Below are 10451 nucleotides of genomic sequence, written 5' to 3' on the forward strand. Positions count from 1 at the left end.
GGGAATAAAGCAGTAGCTTCTGTCTTGTGTAGTGAATGATGGCGCTCTGCAAACAAATATTGTCAATCAAAGCCAACACTTGGCAGGCAGGTGTGTGATCTGGTGCACAAAAGTATTACCTGCCGGCTTGTGTAGTGGCTTGTGGTGTTATGAATGATGCCACTGTCATTCATACACTAGCCAGCAACCTATAAACTGGGCTTTAGCCTGGGGTGGAGCTACAGCTACAAATGCAGACAAAAAAAATGCAGCAATGAATCAGAATGGAAGCAACTTGACCCCCTGAAGGATACCTCAAGGATTTAAAAACTATAGTGAGGGTAATGCTTTTCATAGACCTGTTTACACCAGAGGTCACATTATATAGTGGCTGCTGGTGTGTGCTGTGAAGGGAGCTGTGCCAATGTGTTATAAATGATGCATTGCACTGTTGACTTATTTTAACTTTGATGAAATGCCATAAAGTGACATTTCCTTCATTCTTATTCATTGCAGTGGGTGGAATGCCGTGTACTGATGCATGTCTTACTTTTTTTAGTGCACATCACTGCAGTGCAGTGGTATGAACTAACTGAACTCATATTACTCTAGGAGAATAGCATGTGCATTGGAACTGCATTGGGCAGCTCGATACAAATGGTGCAGCTCAATACAAATGGTGTGAATGAGCCCTTACTTTGCCAAGTAAACTGACTTTTTGCAAATTGAACATGCACTTAGCTAGCTAAACAGTATCTGTTCATCTAGTAAATCAATACCAATGTGTCTACTGAGTGAAAAGCTGAATTAGACCAACTCTGGTCCCATCACTGAACCTAGGGTGCAGTAGGACTGTCAAATGGTATTAATGGCACATATAGATATTGGGTTGGTAATTATATTTAGTTACACAACCAAGCACTAACAGAAAAGGATAGCTGTATTGGTTACTTATCCTTAATATCACACCTGGTCTCCTAAATAAAGTACTTAACCTAAAGTTAATGAAGACCATTATTGGCTAGCCTTTTTTTCCAGATTATTAATCTTGTGAATTGCAAAATTTAAAAAAGTGTGTAATACTTAAGGTGGCAAACATTTCTTCACTGGAACATAATTTAAAATGAAGAATATGAAGTTCATTAGTGGCTCCTTCTATAGTAATTTGTCTACTGTAGCTACTCCCCAACATGCTTACTTGTGGTAAAGAACTTTCTTCAAACAATGTAAGAAGCCAATGGCTGATTCTGCCTACCAAGCTCCCACTATAACATATCACTTTTGGGTGTTTCAGTCTCTTAAACTGAGATTGTGAAAGAGGAGAGTGAAAAACATAATATGATACATTTTGTTCCCTACAATAAACATCTAATACTAAATAAAATAGGCCCAATTCACAAAGTTAACACAACGGGATACAAGTGCTTATTGTAAAAAAAGCTATTTTCATGCGATTTCAATGACATTTGAAAATTTCTGTCACGTGGCTAACAAAGATTTTTAACCTTATGTTAAAGCTTAATGAGTTGAGCCTAATATGTAGGGTATATTACAACTTACCTTATGTCTTTTATCATGCACAAAATAGACTCTTTAAGTTTATATACCATATATTTCTATACTGTTCTCAGTGAGCAATAATCTCAATATAATCTCTCAATGTAATTACTTGATCAATTTAGCAAATTAACATTTAGAACATATATTTGCACTACTTATACAACATGGTCCAAAGGTAATGTTGCATGGACACTCACATTCTGAGCTTTCTTACATTAATTCTAGTTGTAATCGTACTTAAAGCAAAATATTGCAAGTTTTTTTTTTTAATCTGGTAGTGCCTTCAGAAGAATAATGAAATCCTGAGCAAGTCATGCCATATACAGGATATCAGTAAAAACCTAACTTCCATTTGTGCAGTTCTTATCATACTAGTAAGTCAACAATAGACAAAAAAAGCAATTATTCAAAGGAAAGGGCCATACCCACTAACAGATATTCCAGTTTAGTTTTACCCCTAAATCTGTAACTGCAAACATAGTTTTGGTTTAAAATTAACATGAATTTAGCTGGCCATACACAAATAGTTTTTTATTCAAATGCTCATAAAAAAAAAATTCTTGCCCTCATTTAGTCAAATAATGTATAAACAAAAACATCAAAATGTCAGACAGACCTGCTACTGATATGGAATGGCATTCACAATTAGAATTTAATTAATTAAAAAAAAAAAACATTTATTTGAATCTTCTAATCACTACAGTCAAAAACGTCATCCTTTTGACCCCATTATCCATTAGAAAAGTGAAAAACTTTATGAAAATAAACATTTTCCAATAAAATTCTACTGGTATATGGCCAACTTTTTACAATGTAGCACAGAAATTTTCTCATGGGCAACAGTCAGTTACTAACCGAGAGCTACTGGGTCATCATTATATCATGAATAGTTGCTGAAGCTGTATATTGGCAGAAACAGTCAATTATATTCTGTATAGAAGACTGAAAATTATACACAGTAGCATCCTGGTGAAATCTTAGAGTGGTTAGGAACTTTCACTATGAATCTCTGAAGATCATTGGTAGGCTTTCATGTCTAATACATGTGATATCGTTCATCAATGCAAGTACAAGACCCTGCCAGATTACAACGATTAAGTGCTCTGTCTCATCCACAGCAAAACATTGAATTATATCATGAAGAATAGAGCTCTATACTGTATAGTAATCAAGATAATTAATAATAAAGCCTACCAATTGTCTTATCTAGGAAGCAAAAGTATGAATTTGACTCTGCAAATGCAACAGAATGTAATATTAATTTTAATTAATACATAATTGTTAATGTTTGTACCATAATTCTTAAAGGATTTTAAAATTATTAAATGGTATGGTACTAAACAATTAATCATTTTGCAAGCTACTGTCTTAGAAGATATAAAAAGGTAAATTTTGCAAATACTCTGCTGTTAGCTTTTTTTTTTTCTTTTAAGAACAACTAGTAGACAAGGCAGAAGAGGAAGTAATGAGTTCAAAAGTTAAATAAGATATGCCGAGAGAGGAAGAGAGGGTGTATGTCTTACCTCTCCTCCGTGAGAGTTGAGAGTGAGCGATCACTTTACGGAAACCTAAAATATTAACCACTACGGCAAAAAAAGGGGAACTTACCTTTTTCTTTATGTGTTAGCTTATAGATGGGCGTTGACTATATACTAGTAGGAGGAGACAGAGTGGCGGAGAGATGCATGTCTGTAAGGTCTCAAACTCTTCAGTGCTTCTCTATGTTATACAGACCATACAGAAAGCTTTATAATGTGGGAAACCCCAAACCCTCTACTATGCTACTAATGACATTTACTGTAACACCAGGTTCAGGAAAGTTCTCTCAATCATCAAGTGCTTTGCTTCTTCAACACCTACCTTAAAAATACATTCAATTGTGTATTAAATACAGGGTGACTATAAAGTAGTTAGTACAGTACTCAGTTACAGATCTGCTGTTTAAGGGAAATAAAGGTGATTACAGTAATTACATTATGTTGTTAGACAAAGATACTGCAAAGCAATAGTACGAACGATACACTTATCAGAAAAGTAATTTGTATTTTATACATAGAGTAAAGAAGTTATACATGCAGAACTCATTGAAAAAAAAAAACGAATATCCACAAATAATGCACAGATTACATTTACAATTACAATAATCAATACATATATATTATATTAACTTCTCATATGATTGTTCTTAGCAATTATTTATCAGAGAATGTACTGCAAATTTGAAATAACAAAGCTTCAAAATATCTTTAAAGGGTTTCTGTATTTAATGTAATTAGGGATAACACTTTAAATATTACCGCGATAGCCCGTTTTGCTTTTATTACATAGTTTTTTATGGGTAATAATGTCAAATGTGGTCTGGTTATTAATATGATTATGCATAATGTTACGTTACATCCTTGTATAGGAGTTAAGATCTACAATCTTTGCTAATGGAAAGGTTTATAACTCCAATGGAGGATGTTACCCTGTAGTAGGTTTACCTTGTTATATGTACTACACTTCAGCATTTCTGAAACTTTTTATAAGAACAAGAGCCTGTTACCGTAGGATAATGCACTTCTGCTTTGCTGTCTTTTACATGTGGTGTTACTATATCACCATATTATTGGAATATAGCAATGAATCATTTTGCATCTAATGGTCAGTTTGTAATAAACAATGGACATTTTTCAAATGAATAATAGCCAAAACAAAAAAAAAAGAGAAAATATGTACTACATTAATTCTCAAACACTAACAAGCAGCAAAAAAGGCAACGCAAAAAGGAACAGTGACGTTACACAGTCCAGTGATCTATAGCAGCCAAATTTATGTTTACCAGACTTAAATTAGTGATACAATTTATGATTGGTTTCTATGCATTATTCCACCTTGCAAACCATCTTTTTTCTTTCTATATACTCCTGAAAAGTCCTAATAATGCTTTTATGGTTTTTTTTTATGAAAAAGCCTGAATAATGAATTTGTGTTTTTATGCATTTATGTTTTAAGTTTTTTTATGTGTAACCTTTAGCAATTAATCGTACATCAGCTTTAAGTCTCTAATGATAGTGTGACTAATGAATAAAGTCATTTCTAACCCATTCCTATTTGCTTGCCATGAGCCAATGAATATCATTAAAAATAAATTCAAACCTTTTCCATTGGGTGGCTGCTATAGAATGAAGTAATATAAGAAATATGCAAAAATAAATATCCTTTGTGTTTATTGCCACTCACATAAACATGACAATGATAAAAGCTATTATGCCCTGTACACACGGTCAGACTTTCCGACGAAAAATGTACAATCGGACTGTGTTGTCAGAAATTCCAATCCTGTGTGGGCTCCATCTGACTTTTTCCACACACAGTTTGAGATCTGGATCTAAAATTTTCCGACAACAAAATCCAATCTCTTAAATACCAATCGTGTGTATACAATTCCAACGCACAAAGTGCCACGCATGCTCCGAATAAATTATGAGACGAAAGCTACTGGCTATTGGCCTCTTTATAGTCCCGTGGTACGTGGTGTACGTCATCTCGTTCTGAACGATCGGATTTTCTGACAACTTTGTGCGACCATGTGTATGCAAGACAAGTTTAGGCCAAAATCCGTCAAAAAAAATCTGTCAGATTTTGTCGTCAGAATGTCCGGCCGTGTGTACAGGGCATTACAATACACTTTATACAACCAATTCAGAATCAAAACTTTATTTGCAAAATTATCAGCCCATGTTCATGTAATGCTGTCATGTTCACGTACAGTATACATAATGGAAGTAATACACTGAATCAGCCATGTGGTGTTGCTGCAGTGTAAATAATTGTCACACTAACCTAACAAACTGTAATTCTTACTATAAGTTACATGTGCACCTCATGTCAATAACAGGCTTTCAACATTTATAAAGAAAATACGTATTTTATTCAAAGAACTCTAATACTTAAAAAAAATCATTAGGATTTTCCTTAATACAATTTTGCAATACATTAAAACAAATTACTGCTCAACTGTAGGAAAAACAGCTAAATACATACTGTATTTGTGAAAAACCTTACAAACCAAAGGGTTTGTAAGTCTGTCCAGACATTTTATGATTCATACTTCTTTGCAGACAGCACAGCTATTAGGGTCACAGCACTTTTTTGTTCACGGAATGTAGTAGTGTAACCTTCCTGTCATGATACTTATAAAAAGAAGAAGGGAAAACATACTGAAAAGTCTCAATTTTACTTATTGTGCTCCCTCATCATCTCACCACATGTGAGGGCAAAGCAAAGAGTCTAAGATCAGATACCATGTCATGCCCTTCTTTCTACCTACAGGTACTTATTTTCTGTTTCTATGTCTGCCTTTTAGGTACATGGACATGTTTTTTATGATGTTTGGACATGTTTTCTATGAAATTACTTGACAGACTCTGACCTTTGTCTCTTTAGGGTTTCCATCTAGGTTTTGTATAAGACAATATATCTTAAAGGACATGTTGCTGATGCATTCGATTTCTCTAAGTATATAATATTTTCAGGGTAGGATAAATAAGTCTAGTGTTAGATGACATAGTGGTCATTATGATTATTATTATTCCATTATTATGTCTATAGCCTGCCTTGGTGGTTGGGTGGGCTGGTATAGTCCTGCTCAACAATAAAACTCCCCCCCTAAAGATTGACTAGACTAAGGCATTTCACCCAGCTAGGGCTTAGTCGTAGACATCTCCCCTGATGGCTATTGTATTCAGATAGACAGCACCCTGATTGGATTCAGTCACTGTTCGTCCAACACTTTTTCACATAGCTTTTTTGATATTTCAGTCTAAATTTGTTAAGTTGGGTATTGCCACCAGATTGGATTCAGCAAGAATCAGCTAAAATTCTAGATATTTAGTTTGTTTGTCTATTGAGAGCAGCAGAAGATTGGCAGGTTAGCTCCGCATTACAGGTGACTCCCAGAGAAGCTGTGAGAATGCACAGTTTTTATTTTTTTTGCTTATCTCTAAGGTGCAGAAAACTTTTATATTCTATTTTCTGACATATGAAAAAAAAACACATATTTAGTGATCATAACACAGACAGCTCGTGACCATACAGCTGCCCGTGGAACAGTCGGGGAATCTGCTTTTCTGCAGCTGAGTTCAATACCACAGAAATTTTTTTTCTTTCTCCTTTTTGTAAAAACACATCTGTTTAGTTACTTTGCAGGTGTGAATTAAATAGTAGTTGGTTTCATACTGAAAAAGTCATTTTTAGCAATTATCAGTACCAATCATGGAAAATCATCTGCTGTTCAAGATTAATGGGCAAATAAACTGTAGACCCATCTGAGGAGCAGTTACATGCATACAATTGAATCTTTCAAATAATGTTTAACCTTCTATTACTACTAGGCCTTCATAAAGAGCCATTTACGGTAATGTTTATGTTTTCGACTGTATGTAACCCAATACATTCACATCTCTGTGTTCTTCATACAGTGCAGTTGCAGTGCAGTGTATATATAATGTGTTTAATATGACCATTACATGTGTTACCATCCATTCCACACCAAAGATTCAGTAAGCAGGGTTTTTAAATTGCACTTGCAGTGGTGGGACAGTGACCTGCAGGTTGTGTCACATTGTCACACAGTTACACTATTACAACTACTGATTGATGACTGAGATAAATGTGTCAATCTCCGTGTAGCAGTGTGATGTAATTATTTCCCCAGAATACTCCTCTAATGCCTCTTCTCTCAAATAATACACTTTTCAGAAAACAACATCCATGCATTCACTGAGCTTCTGGAGGTACTGTGACTAATATGGGAGTGGGATTACTGAATAATTTACCAGTCCCCTGACCTTAGGAAACTGGTAACAGGAGCATATGGACCCTGACCTATGTAGATAAAACTATTAAAAGTGAAAAAAGAGAGTTAATTATGGACAGCAGCTCCCCAACAATAGGGATTAAAACACTCACCAAACCTAAAACCCAAGGAGGTATAGGACTTCCAGATTTTGCACTATACAACAAAGTGTTACTTTTAGCTAGGATCTTAAGCAGGCCATAGATTTCCTGCAAAGAAAAAGAGAGAAAATCGCTCAATTCCCCCATCCATACAGTCAGTGTTGATAAGGAAATTCCTCCTGTGGAGCTATTGTGTTCTTTCAGTGCACAATGATTACTGTCACTGGCAAGAATCACAAGCTAAAAATCCAACATGCTGGTTTGTACCCAAGTCAGCCAATGGATTGACTTAGGTACAATCAGCCTGCCAATATATGGATCGAATCTCAGCCGGTCCCTGCTGAATCAGCTGAGATTCGATCCTTTTATGGTTGGCTTTAGACTGGCTCCATTCTGAGTTTGACAAGATGGGAGTAATATTGGAAAGAGATCTCTCCTCTCTCCCACTCACATCTCTCCCATGGTTAGACCCAGAACACAGTCCCCTGACTGATACCTTTCCTCTATTGACTATTTCTCTCCTACAATCAAGGGATGTCAGATTGGAATCCTCAAAATTATCCTCAAGACCTGGCCCATTCACCCTATTCATCACAATGCAGAGTTACCACCTGGCAAGTCATCTATCATCCAGACAATATCACAAAAATGCAAGTCTGCAATATTCTCCTACCAGATTCTAATCAACTGAAGCCCCAAATTGAATCCCAATCTCAATTAACCATGAAGGGATGCTAGAGGACTAAGAAGCTTTCTGACAAAATCAGGTCTATATCAAAAGATGGGACCTTGAATCGGCACTAGATGAAGTTTTAACACACGTGCATCTGCTCAGCAGCAGTCTTTAAGGCAATATTGGAGTTATATGCTATATTGAGAGAGATGACCTATAGATAAAGACAACCCTTGGAATGGGCTTTGGTAAGGCAGTTATCAGAGGAGGACTAGCCTAAGGCATACACTCTAACACACTTCTTATCCCTATCAATTCATTATTGACAATTGTAAAACTGTATCTTGTACTGATGCCCAACCATCTTGCAAAAGATGTTCCTATTGTCTTTCAATATCTGCTGGGGATGCCAACAAAATTGAGGGAGCTATCTCCACATCTGCTGGAACTGCACAAAAATCCAACATTTCTGGCATTCCATCTTCCAGGTATACAATAAAATGCAATACTGTCTGGTAGTGGCCCATACCATAAAATCCAGACACTGAAAAAAGACCACCATTATCCGCATGGGCCATAATTATGAATGATCTAATGCATAAAGAAAGCCTGATAGCAGAAGATACTGATATGGGAATGTTCCACCACACCTGGTCAAGCTGGCCCATGTTCAAATCTTTGCTGGTTTTCCAAAGCATCTTGACATCTTAACAACCATATGTTTTCACATAGTGTAAGGCCGCGTACACACGAGAGGATTGTCCGTCCAACTAAGTCCGTCAGACAATCCGACAGACAGTCCGTCCTACTTTTGAATGAACGGACTTGACCACACACGATGAACAGACAGTCCATTGAAAGCTTGCGCGATGACGTGTACAGCACGTACGACGGGACTAGAAATACGACGTCCAATACACTGCAATGCAACCTTCGGCCGTGTAAATCCTTTCTGAGCATGCGCCATACTTAGTCCGTCCAACTTGCCTACACACGAGCGGACTGTCCGCTGAAACCAAAGTTGGACGAACAATATTACGGAAATTCCGAAAGACTTAGTCCGCCAGACTGTCCGCTGAAAAAAGTCAGCTGAAGCCCACACACGAGCGGACTGTCCGCTGAAACACGTTTCAGCGGACCAAGTCCGTCAGACAGTCCGCCCGTGTGTACGCGGCCTTAGTGTTTGAGACAATGTTATACAGAGAACAAAAGAGTGGAGAATGTGTGGTTAAACCTGATGGAAATCTAGAGGCTCTCATTGTTAACTGCTTCTTATGAGGGTTAGTTGTCTTTGCTCTGACTTTTCTATAAATTATGCTTGTTTCATGTCAGCAGCATGGCAATTATTAAAGTCAGAGGGTGAGCTGCTATCAGGTTGCAAAAGAATCAAACTGTTAACCACTTAAGGAGCGAGCCTCTTTTTGAGATTTGTTTTTTACAAGTTAAACTTTACCCTTAAAAATCTCCATAGGCGATGTTTAAAAAATTCTACATGTTGCATGTTTTGAGTTACAGAGGAGGTCTAGTGCTATAATTATTTCTCTTGCTCTACTGATCGCGGCAATACCTCACATGTGTGGTTTGAACACAGTTTTCATATGCGGGCACTACTCGCTTATGCGTTCGTTTCTGAACACAAGCTCACCTTTTTATTTTTACACTTTTTAAAAAAAATGGTGTCACTTTTATTCCTATTACAAGGAATGTAAACATCCCTTGTAATAGAAAAAAAACATGACAGGACCTCTTAAATATGAGATCTGGAGTCAGAAAGACCTCAGATCTCATATTAACACTAAAATGCACTCATATACAAAACTCAAGATACACACACGAACTGACTTAGTCAAGGCCAGATATATACCCAACTTATCACTCCACAGAAGTACCAAAGACACCAACACGCTTAATTAAACACTGTCATATGCTACTATGTCGCCACAGTTGATGTACAGGCATACCCCACTTTTAAGTACACAATAGGGGTTTATTTACTAAAGCTGGAAAGTGCAAAATCAGGCTCACTTCTATATAGAAACCAATGAGCTTCCAGGTTTTATTACCAAAGCTTAATTGAACAAGCTTGGGTTAGAAGCTCATTGGTTTCTATGAAGAAGTGAGCCTGATTTCGCACTTTCCAGCTTTAGTAAATAAACTCCATTGTGTACTTAAAAGTGGGGTATGCCTGTACTTGTTCTCTTTGATGAAAGATGCAAAGTCTGTGTATATGTTTAGACCGTTGGGTCCATGTAACTGCTGCCATGCTTGGACAAATTTGTTTAATTCTCTTCGTTTTTCT

The 10451-nt window shown here is 36.6% G+C and overlaps 1 protein-coding gene across 1 annotated transcript in view; it reads right to left on the reverse strand.

Annotated features, from left to right (window-relative positions):
• The window catches only part of IRF4 (interferon regulatory factor 4), a 39229-nt gene extending 36089 nt beyond the window's left edge, over nucleotides 1-3140 (reverse strand). Inside the window, exon 1 of the mRNA XM_077492107.1 lies at nucleotides 3063-3140. The gene's annotated coding sequence lies outside the window, so the exon portion shown is untranslated. The remainder of the gene's footprint in view (nucleotides 1-3062) is intronic.
• Between the last annotated feature and the right edge of the window lie 7311 nt (nucleotides 3141-10451).

The sequence above is a fragment of the Lithobates pipiens genome, unplaced genomic scaffold, assembly GCF_037356315.1.
Source record: "Lithobates pipiens isolate NorthernLeopardFrog02 unplaced genomic scaffold, aLitPip1_a1.2 Scaffold_19, whole genome shotgun sequence".
Classification (NCBI taxonomy): Eukaryota; Metazoa; Chordata; class Amphibia; order Anura; family Ranidae; genus Lithobates; species Lithobates pipiens.